Source organism: Furipterus horrens, unplaced genomic scaffold, assembly GCF_987537825.1.
Source record: "Furipterus horrens unplaced genomic scaffold, mFurHor1.1.pri manual_scaffold_1, whole genome shotgun sequence".
NCBI classification, from domain to species: domain Eukaryota; kingdom Metazoa; phylum Chordata; class Mammalia; order Chiroptera; family Furipteridae; genus Furipterus; species Furipterus horrens.
Window position 1 is genome coordinate 174,945,860 of NW_028327171.1, and position 13,593 is coordinate 174,959,452.

The 13,593-nt window shown below is 35.2% G+C and overlaps 1 long non-coding RNA gene across 1 annotated transcript in view; it reads right to left on the reverse strand.

The window, feature by feature from the left end:
• The window catches only part of LOC150022322 (uncharacterized), a 98,492-nt gene extending 85,301 nt beyond the window's left edge, over positions 1-13,191 (reverse strand). The window contains exon 1 of the long non-coding RNA XR_016509331.1: positions 13,037-13,191. This is a non-coding gene — a long non-coding RNA (uncharacterized LOC150022322). The remainder of the gene's footprint in view (positions 1-13,036) is intronic.
• Between the last annotated feature and the right edge of the window lie 402 nt (positions 13,192-13,593).

Below are 13,593 nucleotides of genomic sequence, written 5' to 3' on the forward strand. Positions count from 1 at the left end.
ATAGTATCAATAGTTAGTGAAGAATACATATCTTTGAGTGGGAGTCACAGGATTCCTGGAGCTCTTAAAGTAATATTACATGGGCCAGTATCTACTGCTTTTCCACCAGCAGAATTGCTGATTCTCATAGTTAAATAAGGAGACTGGGTCATGCTGAGTAGACCCAATAGTCCTGAGATTTTATAAAACTCTTATTCAGTGTGGAAATATCAAATAATTTTTAACAAATTTTATATATCACAAATCTACATATCACAACAACTCTTGAGAAACACCTAATATATAACAATTACCATGGATGTTCTCTTAATAGACCCCCCCCACACACACACTTGGTCAACTTGCTGGCCTTGCTAACCTTGTCCGATCTCCCTGCCCCATGATACCCAGATACGTGTGAAAACAGGCTCTCTAAGGACAAGCACACACCTCTGCTGCTTCTTCATGAATTTTATTCATTACATGTTTCAGTTCTATTTAATCTCACCTTGTTTATGCCACTTGTTTCTTTTCTTATAATGATAAAATTTAGTTAAATAAACAAATGAGGTATAATTGATAAAAAGCATTTTTGTTTCTGTGAACACTAAATTTCATGCTTTGTAAAGTTCTGAAAATTTCACTGACATTGCTTTCAAATTAAGTGCAGATAAGAAAACAGATTAGTTTGAGAAAAAGAAAAAACCTAGCATTGCTTCATCTATGTCTTTAAGCTATTTTTTCACATATGCAAAATAATGCAAACAAAATAACTGTCACTTATTGAGGATTGGCATGGATTTGTTTGTGCAACAAGTCAACTCAGATTTCCAGTCAGTGACCCCATACCAAAGAAATGATCTTGGCCCTACATTTGAACTTTGGCAAACGAATGAGTATATTTCTTAAGTTAAATTAACATGTTAAGATACGTGTGTATCATTTTCGGTGATTCTTAGCTTTAACCTACTTTTAAAATTTTTTTATTAAACAAGTAGTGGTGGGTTTCAGTCACATCAGATAAGAAGCCTTTTGCTCTGTGAAGACTAGGGATTAGTTCTCTCGTCATTTGGATGGTTGTTTACTGGGTGAGTGTAAGGTCGGCTAGGACCCATTCCAGCTCTCTCTGACTAGAGCTGAGATAACATATGGTAGTTAAAATCCTTATAGTCTAAAAAGCACTATACATATGTTATATAGTATTTTAATTTTTGGTGACAATAAAAAGAGTGTTGTGAAACAGTAATCCTTATTTTTATGGAGGATGTATCATTTACTCCTTTGGTTTATTTATCTTACAATGCAAAAACCAGAAGCACATGTATTTCTGTCTGGAGAACCCCATATTATGGATACTTTTGAGAAGGGGTTTTTTCCTATTTGTTTGTTTGTTTGTTTGTTTTACTCTCTGATTATAATGACAGGTATAGAAAGAACAGGGAACTTCCAAAAACTGCCTCTTCTACATTCATCATTCTAAAGATCTCAATTCAGAAAAAAAAGAGGTTCCTTAAGGACCAAGCCAGGGTCTCTCTCACAAACCCACTATAGCCTAAGAAAGAAATCCTTCACTAGAGGTGCTTGGAATTCAAGAACATCAACAAGAATAATATATTTTGATTCAGCTTTTAGCAAATGCAGCTAAAGAACCTTTATAAACATACTGTTTAAAGAACAACAGTAGCCTCCACTTTCTGGGTTCTTCCAGTGGTATATATTTACCAACCTCTTTTTCTCATTTATTTTGAAATAACTTATACTATAAAAATTACCTCAAGAATCCTTAGAAATGAAGCATATGAACAAACAATCGAGGGTTGCTCCTGCTTCTCTATTTTTGGTGGCTGGTCTGGTAGCCACCTTTGTGTAGCTCTGTGATCATTTATATGATCTATGCCTAGAGTCATTCATCATCAGGGTATCTATGCTTAACCACTACTATTTCAGCAATATGTTTATTGGTAATTATAGATGACAGATGGACACATGCTAAGATGATGTGTGTGGACATCTAATTTTTCTAAATATCCCACAGTAAGCGAATAAATGGAATTTCAGAGACTATCTGCACTGCTATGTTTAAGGTTTATGTGCAAATTTTGTTTAGCATTACAAATTGACTGTCTCATGGATTACGTAGAGAAAATATATATCAGATCCATGATGATTTGTGAATAATTGACTAGCCACACAGGTGCATAAGATTTCAGATGAGATTTCCTTCCTTTTCTGGACAATATGTATTATTAAAAGATTGTGGGAGAAAGTTCCAGAGATTCCTTGCCGTTTTTTACAACAAAATTTTAATGCATAGTTTATCATACAGTTAAAGTTTTCTAAATTTCTTGCCATTGTTGCAATATTATTTATACTGCAGTTTCCTTGAGAGAATAGAATTTTATAATTTATTCTGACGTTATAATTGTCATATTTAAAACAACATCAGCTGTACTTTCTTCTGTTCTGGAGATGCTGGCGCAGCCTTGTGTTCTAGGAATCCTCCCTCAAAGCACTCTGCGCCTTCACTTGTACCGTTTGTCGCAACTGTAAGGATGTAGCTCATATAATAATTTGTTTCACATTTATCACCCCCACTGCTAGATTGTAAACTGTGAGCAGTCCAAGTTCATGGCAGAAGTTTAACTATGCCCCTAACACATACTATATCCTCGGAATAAATCAGGTGATCTATACGTGTTTTTTGAATTAAGGAATGTATAGACATAAGAAAATAGGGAATCCTATGCTTCCTCCACTGACTGTCCTATTGCCTTTTCTAGGGCTGTTATGCCTAGTGGGGACCCTACCGGGAGGCAGAGAGAACCCAGCTACTAAGGCCCTCTACTCTTTTCCAGATCACTGCTCAATTCCACCCCTTTGGCTCTGGTGCCAGCTGTCCTGCCACTGTGGACATACAGAGATCGGAGCATAATTTATTCTGAGACAAGTGAAGGTTTTAGTGCACTGCCAAAAATCTGCTGCCTTCACACATGGCCACAGTCACCCTCACACCATTATTCACATAACATATACAATCAGACCCATTTAGGGAAAACACAGGTTGTGGAAAACTATACTATTTCAAGTATATCCTTAAACTTCTGAAGTTGACCTCAGAGAGGAAGATCGAGTACTTCATATAGTTCTCTTGGGTGCCACAATAAGAGACAAAGCATGGGTGATTGGAATACAATTCTAACAGAATTTTACATTTCAGTGTTGTTTCCTCATTATTTTGACATATGGTAGAGCTATAAAATAAATCACTAAAATATATCTGTTACCTACTAAGTTGGGGAGAGGAGAAGCAAGGATTTCAGCAAACAGTGAAAATAAATAAAAATGAGCATTGATTGTTATTTAAGGAAATGCATGTCAAAAATTGTTTTATAATAATAAAAATAATATTAAACACAATTGAAAAGAGTAATCAAGCCTGATAATAGAATATGTGTATGATAATACCTAAATATTCAAAAATTAAAAAAGAAAACTGATAGGCAGTGACAGGAGAGACAGCTCTACTAAAGTCACAGAGGCAAACAAACACAGGAGCCTGTCAAGATGAGGAGACAGAGAAGTATAACCCAAAAAAGGGAACAGATCAAGGTTACAGTGGGAGAACTAAGTGACAAGGAGCTAGCCAAGCTAACAGATGAGGAGCTAGCCAAGCTAACAGATACAGAATTCAAAACACTGGTGATAACGATGCTCACAGGCTTGACAGATATGCTTGAGTATGGCAAATGCATAAGGGAAGAAGTGAAGGCTATGCTAAGTGAAATGAAGGAAAATCCACACAAAACCAATGGTGAAGGGAAGGAAACCGGGGTTCCAATTAATGATTTGGAACATAAGGAAGAAAAAAACAATCAGCTAGTACAGAATGAGGAAATAAGAATTGAAAAAAAATTAGGAGAGGCTTGGGAACCTCTGGGACAACTTTAAACGTGCCAATATCCAAATTATGGGGGTGCCAGAAGGAGAAGAGGAAGAGCAAGAAATTGAAAACTTATGTGAAAAAATAATGGAGGAAAACTTCCCAAATTTTATGAAGGAAATAGACATACAAGTCCAGGAAGCATGGAAAGTCCCAGGCGAGCTGGACCCAGAGGGGACCACACCAAGACACATCATGATTAAAATGCCAAAGATGAAAGATAAAGAGAGAATCCTAAAAGCAGCAAGAAAGAAGTGGAGAGTTGCCTACAAAGGGGTGCCTAAAAGACTATCAGATGATTTCTGGAAAGACACTTTGCCTGCAAGAAGGGACTGGCAAGCAGTATTCCATATGATGAGAAGCAAGGACTTACAACCAAGACTACTCTATCCAGCAAAGCTATCATTTAGAATGGAAGGGCAGATGAAGCGCTTCCCAGACAAGGTAAAGCTAAAAGAATTCATCATCACCAAGCCATTATTATATAAAATGTCAAAGGGCTTACTTAAGGAAAAGAGGATCAAAACTGTGAATACTAAAATGACAACAAACTCACAATCATCAACAACTGAATCTAAAAAATAAAGACAAAATTCCAACTAAGCAAGCCAGAATAGAAGCGGAATCATAGGTATGGGGATCATTTGGAGAATTGTCAGCTGGGAGGGGGGAGGGTGAGAAATGGAGAAGTGGTGCAGGGATTGGGGGGTGTTATCGGTTGGTACAAAATAGACAGAGGGAAGTTAGGAATGATATAGGAAAGGGTGAAACCAAAGAACTTATATGCATGACTAATGGACATGAACTAAGGGGGGGTGGGATTGCTGGAAGGAAGGGGGATACTGGGCAGAGGTGAGCAAAGGGGAAAAAACTGGAACTACTGTAACAACATAATCAATAAAATATACTAAAGAAAACAGATAGGATATGAATACTAACTGTTACATAATAAAGAAAATTACATCTTTACAATTTGGGGATTTAAACAAAATATTTTAAAGAGATGGTAGAGGATCAAGAAAGAAGAAGTGACCAATTATAATTTTAAAATCATCAACAAGTATCTGGATTCTTACCTAGACTACCTTCTTTGACTTTTGTAATAACCTTTGAAATGACCTTTTCACTTTCTAATCTCTCCCACTTGTTCATCAGGCTCCTTTACTGACTGCTGTTAAGTTGCTTTCTCGTTCGTTCATGTGTTCGTATCTTATAAGTCTCCGTTGAATGCTGACTGTTTTCCATAAGGCCTTCTCTGATAACTAACCAGAAGTGATGTCTCCCTCCTCTAAGCTACCATAGGACCTAATCAGCACTGCTTTGTTTATGATTCTTAGAACTTTCTACATTGTATTTTAGTGACGAAAGCACATTTTTACAGCTCTTTAACTAGTCCAGTTGAGTCACTGTGTCAGGCATTCTAATACTCATCATGTGCTACTGCGCATGCTAGGTCACCATTTTTATATTTATCAACCCCCCTCATTCAAGACTGTAAACTCCTCACAAATAAGGACACATTTTATATGCTTTAGTATCTGTTGTCACTTAGTACTTATTCTATATTTAGTAGTTTTTGTCAGCTCCCAGACAATCTGTTTCACGTCTGTTCCTTCTGTTTTGTTCCTGAGGTATCCTAAGCATCTAGAACACTATCTGGCAATTGTATGTACTCAATAAATATTTATTGAATGTGGTTGAATAAATATTCAGTAAAGGTTGATGTTGAATGGCTCTGAGTGAAAGGTTGACTCTTTTGACAGCAACTTCCAGGGGCTGATTTATTGGCTATGAGAAGTAGAAAGGAATGTATAGTCTAGGCAGGCATACCTAACAACAGACAGGTTAACTGGACTATTCATAGAGGTGTGTCCTCCATGATCCTTATTTACTTTATCTTTGGCACACTTCCTTTAGGAGCCACATGCCAGGTCAGAGTGGCCTCTGCTTGGAGATGCTCAGTCATTGGAGATCAATTGTGCTCTTTCCCCTAGAGCCAAGGGATTTTTCTCTGGCTTTCCTGAGTAGGTGACGGCAACATTCCTCCTTCAGAATTTTCCTTGTTCATGTGATAATTTTAATCACCTTAATTGAGGTAGATAACTTTGTCTTCCTTCACTTATTATTCATAAGCATCTGATAATTCACATAAACTTAGAGGTGTGTTCGTTTTGGAGCAGGTTTCTGTTTTCTTCAGGGGAAAGTGAATCAGCATCTGCTACCCCGACTCCCCATCATTTTAATTGATAGAAGCAAATAGAAGAAGCTAAAAAAATCCTAAAGAATCAGGATATATGGATCAACTTTCACTGCCAAATTCATGGGTACAGAAAGTCTTCATAATAAATAATCTAAATTAGTAGAAGTTCTTGAAGCTACTTAATAATGTAAGAGAGCAGCTATGTTAACAAGATGGGATTCTAAATAGGTCACACTTTTTCTTTAATATTAGTTATCTGATACTCTCAGCAGACAAGCCTTGGCAGATTCTTTAAATTCTAAGAATTAGACCTCTCTTCAGAACACACCTGAAATTTCATGACAGTGGACCAACCACTCATATAATTCCTTTAGATGCTTTACTTTATCTTCACTGAAACTCAGCATAGGGTGGTATCTTAGTAGCAGAAGGCTGTAATCCAAAGGAAAGTCACAAGTTCAGTTTCTTGCTTTCAAGCCCAGGAGCAAACAAGCTTTTTATCCATTTTGGGTTAACGAGAGGAACCAAACCATGAAAGGATTTCAGTTTTCTCTGTAAGTTGAGTCGTTCTGAATTCCCTCCTCTCTATCACAAAAGGGGCTATTAGAGAAAGACCTTTCCTGACCTTCAAGTTAAAGTGACTACTCTTTAAAATAAATTCATTAAAATTCCATCGCTCTATACCTCTCTATGTTCCCTGCTCCTCTAAATACATTCTACACACAAATTCAATGGATTAATATTTTATTTCTAATTAAAAGTAACTGCAAAAAAATGTCATGTCACAGTGGACATATATCAACAATGTATTTCAACTTGAACTCTAGAGAAAAAAGATCTCAAATTATATGCATGAATATGCAATGAGTCTGTGAATCTTTCAATCACAAGTTAAGGATCAGAAAGGAAGATAGGTACTCACATGAGAAAATAAACAAATAAAATGGAATTCGGTGTTACTGTCAAAGCCACAGAATGGTTGTTATTCTTTGTGGCTATGGATCTATACAACCTAAACATCTAATTGAAAAAGTAATTTTAACCTTATTATATTGAGCAATTTTTAGAAACTTTCCACCATCAGAGATAGAAAAGCTACTAGGTACTTAAATAGATGCAATGTTATATAAAAGTCCTGTTTGAGAAGATTATTTCTGTTATTAGAAATAAGATAATTTATTTTTGAAAATAGTTTTTGAAGAATATGACCTGTTTATAACTCATCATTTGTTTGGAGAGAAATGTTTTTCTAACTTGTAGCTTGAAATATATATATTCAACTTAAAATTTTGGATTAGCATGTTTAATGCCCAGAAATATCATCAGAAAGGAATTATAGAAAAATAGAACAGAAATCATAGGAAACTAATATTCTAGATATTGCAGTCTCAAAGATAGCTTTGGTTTACAAAGTAGCATTGAAACAATTTTTCCTTGGTAGACTCATAGAAAGAAAAAACAGGTAGACTTGGATATCGTGGTTTCTGGTATTGCTCTGGACAACAAAGCTGTTGGACAAAGACTCCAGAAAAAAACAATTGGATTCTTTGATGAAGGGCCTAAAAAGGCCCCCAAGAGAACTTAAAAATGTTCCTCTCTAAATCCAATATATATGACATTCTGTATAAATTGACACCAAAACTCAGTTAAAAAGCCATGATTTTCATAAAGAAATTTTGGATTCTAATCTATTTCATAAAATATCAATCCTACTTAAGCTTCTGTAACTTATATAATGAAATGAATTTAGTCTAAAAGAGAGTGGCCATGAAGATTATGTCAAGAGTAGACTGGTAACCGTTAGAAAGCTTCACAAAAAGGTGGGCATTAAAGCAACAAAAAGTGTATCTTTGCATACTCTTTTTCTTATTAATATGTCATCTTTTCCAAGACTGAAATGTTTGCACCTGCTGTGCAGACTACAGTTCATTAAAGAGAAATTGTGGATTAAATTCTCTCAGAACACTTCTGCTTTTATTCAATGGGAGCCCTCTCAAAGGGTATTCATAATGAAATATCCCTCATCTATACAAATTAACTTATGTTTTCAGTATGTGGTTATTGGTCCGCTAAAAATTTTAGTCATGAGATAGTTTATATTAGGTGTTTTATTGTTCTGTACTTAGGAGCATAATGATATATAGAACTTCAAAAAAAGGATGTCAAGTTAAAATATCTCATGGTATTTAAACAAAGGAATATGTACAGAGTTGCATCATAGCTTAGACAATAGTAGTAGTCTTTGATTTGATTGTAAAAAAATATGTTTTAAAGCATTTTAGTGCTATCTGTGCTAGAATTGAATAGAAAATGGCAAAAGATCAAAACCAAGTATCTGCATGAGCCATTTATTTACATATGAGGTATGAAGTAGAAGACATTTTCATTTTCAAAAAGGGCAACATGGAATAGCATGGAAGGGTTTAGAAAGGCAGCTCTATACAGAATAAAAAATGGTCACAAAATGGTTTATTTTTTAACTTAAGAATTATTGTCTAGTTGGTTTTAATTTGCATAGTTGCAATCATGTCAAACAAAGGCCTCTCCCATAGATTTACATTTCATGGTCAAGAACTGACAAAATAGAATATAAACCAGACAAGTGGTTTGGTTTGAAGGGAAGGAAGAAGGAGAGATAGCAAAGAGGAAATACTATTGATAAAAACAAACACATAAAAAAACCTCTTTGAGGCTAATGTTTCACTGCTAGAGGTTCTTGTATCACTAGGCAGAAATAATTATTATATTTTAATGTTTTAAGAAGGCATTTATTTTGGTTGGCAACCTGAATTCCTAAACACTCTTTCTCAAATCTATTGTTTTGAAAGTAATTTTGGCTGAATCGTTGCTTAGGTAGATTTTTTTTTTCATCTAATTTTTGGGTGGATGGGGTTTTCCATGAAATGTGTAGTCCAGAACTGGGGAGTAGCTATGGCTCCTGTGCAAGAACAGAGTTTCCGTTGAGCAAAGCAAGTAGTGTGAGGCACCAAAAGCCTTTACTGTACCAAGAAAGGCATTATACTACTACATGTGTCAGAACTAGTAGAAAGATATCCAAGCTACATATTTTTAAGCATTTTTAACTGGAAACAGTCAAAATTCCAATAAAATAAACCTTAAGAATACTATTTATATAACAGTTTTAAGTGACCTTGAATGTTTCTTTAAGCTACAATTTATCACGAACAAACCCATCCTGGGTTCATATGCAATGCATTAATCATCAATCATATAAAATAAACTGCATAATAAAATTAAATTAAATCTCAATTTACCAAAACATTAACATGGTAACAACTACCAACTTTGCTAAGTTACAGTGTAAAGACAAAATTAATAAATCATTAGAATCACTATACCAAACAATATAATTGAAGTTAAAGTGCTATTTTCTGTGGTTCTTTTTAGAGAAAATAACAAGTTGTTTACTTTAATGCAGTGACATTTTATTTTGTGATTAATTTTAAAATAACATTGTAAAAACTACAAACTCATTTTAATATGACAAGCATTTGGTAATTAATTTTCAAACAATGCTATGGAAACCCAGAAAGCACTCTTCCTTTGACATGTATTTTATAATTTATTTTAAAACAATGGTGCACAAATCTGCAAAGGCATAATTCATTTGGGAGTTCATTAATTATGCAAATGAGTTGCAATTAACAAATCTGTTCCTAGGATGGCATTTGCATAATAATGAACTTCATGTTTGTGACATTATTTAATAAGATACCTTTGCGCATTTTTAAACAAAACACTCCTGTGAATACTATATGATGAGTTGGGGTTGAAAATGGACATCTAGTCAATGAGATTTAAAACTCTACCCAGAAAAATGTTGTTAAAATAAACAGAATTACATATAATTCAAATAATAAATATGAATATTCTTTGTAAAACACAGGGGATTTGATTAATCTCAGCTTCCCTAAATAGCATCAGACTTTAATTTACATTTATAAAGAACAATATACAAATTAGGTTTAAGCAAGATGAAACAGGCAAAACTATAAACTTCAATAAATATTTCAAATGAAGGTAGGTAATACAATACAGTCATGAATCTCAAACACATACATTTCAATAGAAAGAAAAAATGTAACATTGAGTCAAAAGACCCCTCCTTTCTAGGCAGTTATGGCAAAATGACCACAGAACTCAGTTGACATTCATTTATTTAATTAGTAGTCATTTATTGAGCATTTACAATGAGCCAAATTATACTAAAGTTAGTGTAAATAAGAAAAATAAGATGTATGTCTACTTTCAAGTGGCATGAAGCCTAATGATGTACCCAAACATGTAAAGACTAAAACTCAATGGAAGTTATAAGAGAGAGAGAGACACAGAGAGAGAGAGAGAGAGAGAGAGAGAGACAGAGAGAGAGAGAGAAACAGAGAGAGAGAGAAATGCAAAGTGTTAACAGGAGTACAAAGGGTAAGAATAGCTAACTCAGTTTGGTGGAATTCAGGAAGGTACCATAGATAAGGGATGACATACTTCAAAGGATAAGAAGAAGTTTACCATTGGGTAAGAAGGTCAGAGTATTTGAGAAAAAGAAAACTACATATACAAAGTCATGAAATAGTAAATAAGAGGACGTGTTTTTTAAAAAATGGAAAGTAGATCATTGTGACTTGAAGCAGAGGATATGGGTTGGCAGATAAGTGCTTTTGAAGCAAGATTGTCAAGCATCTTAAGAGATCCAGTTCAACAATTGTAGAAAGATAATGAAAGCAGTGTTACAGTACATGGATTTGGCAGAGACAGAGAGCAATGGGTAATTTTCCATGCAGCTGATCAGTAGCAGCCTCTTGAATAATTGGTGATGTATGTCTTGAGTACAGGATGAGTTCAGGTGAATTTAAAAGCCAAGTATTCACCATTCCAATTGCTGAGACTCTGATGCACATAAGAGCTTATGAATTTATCATATGTTTTTCCTAACTATTTGGACTTTACTTGTGCTTTTACCCTCTCCGGCCACATTTCAGTTTGAATACAAGGAACCCTTAGGAATTACTCCATGCCCCAATGGCACCAACTTTCTGTAGCTAGAGACGTCCTCCAAACCTAGTCTTGTCTATTCACCACTTAACTAAATTCTACCCAGCCTTCAAAACTCTATCCTCATGACTTTGAAACTTAAGTAAATAAGTTATCAAATGGATGATTCTGCAAAACCTGGCTGGGCAGCTCAGTTGGTTAGAGCATCATCCCAATACTCCAGGGTTGTGGGTTTGCTCCCTCGTCAGGGCACATACAAGAATCAACTGATGAATGCATAAATAAGTGAAACAACAAATCGCTATCTCTGTCTTCCTCTCTCTCTCCCCCCTGCTCTCTCCTTCCCTCATCCTAACCCTCCTCTTAAAAAAAAAACCACAGTAGTCCACTAGCCAAGCAAACTGATGGTACCTTTGGAAGCACTTAGTATGCCTTACTCAGTTTTGTTCCAGAACCCTATGGTAAAAAGGAAGGTAGAAAGAAGCAAAAAGAAGTATTCACAAGACTAAAATTTAACAGTCTTACTTCAACTCAGAGGCATGTTTTTTTTTTTTTTTTGGTTTCCTTTAGTATAAAAATACCCACCTTCTTCAGCTTCAATTCTTTTAATAAACTTTTGTTTTTCTTCTGTACTATGTTCCTGCTAATGGTCAGTAAGTCTTCTCATTTCTTTCACAAAAGTAAAAAGAGAGAGGTGAATATTTATTGCATATGACCATCTAACATCCATTCTCCATTCTTGTGATTATTTCCTTTGGGGATCTGTCTGTCCCCATTGGGTGCAGTTTGAGTGTGGTGGTAAAGCTAGGTACTTTCCCTTTTGTTCCTTTCACTGGATGACACTAGACCTTGGACTAAATTCATTCAATAAAACTCTCTTTCCCTAGTCAGAGTATTGCAAAGGCAGAAGAAATGGTGACGTTTCATTTCCTTTTGTGGCAGCTGAAGAGGGAGCAGTCTTATTCCAAACCTGGTTCACTAGTTACCTCTCAAATCCCATGAGCTCCCCCACATCTGTTCATAGAATTCCCTTTTACTGTCATTACTGAAGAACTCTAAAGCAATATAGAATCACAAAGTGGTAATATTATCCTTCCCCCAAAATAAGTTTTCTTTGGGGTCAGAAATAAGAAAGCAATCTAAGGAAAATGCTGCTTAGAACACATGAAGTATAAGCAAAGGATTCCAGGTAAAGACTCTATACCTGAGTCAATTAGTAGTTTTAAATCATGGCATTGATCCCTGGTAACTGAAGGCAGAGGTTGAAAGTCTTTTAGAAATTTATAGAGAAACAGAGAATTCAACTTGGTCTGCTCCCACTGCCTTTACACTCTCTTCCCAGTCTAGCTTTACCCCCAGCCCCCTGCCTTCAAGATGAATAGATGAGACAGTATTATGGCATCTCAAAAGTGAGAATGGGTAACGTGGTCAGTAGTCATGATTCTGATATTAAAAACGGGTATATCCTGTACCAGCTACAAGACCTGGAACCTCAAGGTCATTATATTTGCCCAGGACAACTAGCTAGCTAAAAATGACAGCCAGCTGTGTCTGAAAAGTACCAGATTTAAAAGTTTAAAAAGAACAAAAATAATTGTTTAAGTTATAGCAGTATAGTAATAGCATTGTCTGTAGTCTCATTAAAGTAGCAATTATGTTAGTTTATATTTGCTCCTGGCCAGAATTATATGGTTTTATAAACAAAAAAAATATATATTAGAATGAAAACTTCTATCAAGCACCTCAACATTTTGAAATATTCAGATACTGGGTATTATGGTGAAATATACAGAGAATTGTTGAGAAAGAAAAAAAACGTTGCTAAGCAAAGAAAAATGTTATCAGGGAAAATACTGTCCTCATATACATTATATTAAAAAATATATGTAAAAGGTATAAGAAAGTACCTTAAGAACTGTCTGTTTTTCTAATGATGCCATTCAAGGTTTAGCCAGGCTTTGACATTCTTTTTTCTTTGTGTTTTCCAAATTCTCATAAAGCATTCCCCAAATATTCAGGATGTTGTCAATGCTGTTCTCTCTACATGGCCACAGACAATGAGGCAGTGACCTTCCTCTTCCCTGGCAAGGATATCAGCCATAATCTATTCCGAAGGACTTCCTTCTCATGTCCCTTTTCCCTTTTGAAATCCAGTTGCCAAAAATGGTTAGTCTCTTGGAGTTAAACCAGGCTGCTGTCAGCAGGCATTTTAAAGTTTGAGATCTGAGAGCTTCAGGGAACATAAGCATTTTCTCTGGTTTGACTTTATCTGCATATGAGGAGACAAAAGGAGGTTTAGTCTTAACTGTTATTAGATACAAGTTGATTTTTTAAAAAGTTGACTAATGTGCAGTGCCTGATTATTCATATGGGTGATTCTCATCTCTTAGTTGAGGCTTTTGAGCTTTATAGATCTTTTTTTTTTTTTCTTCTTCTTTTTTTCCTGTATGTAGCCTACAGCACC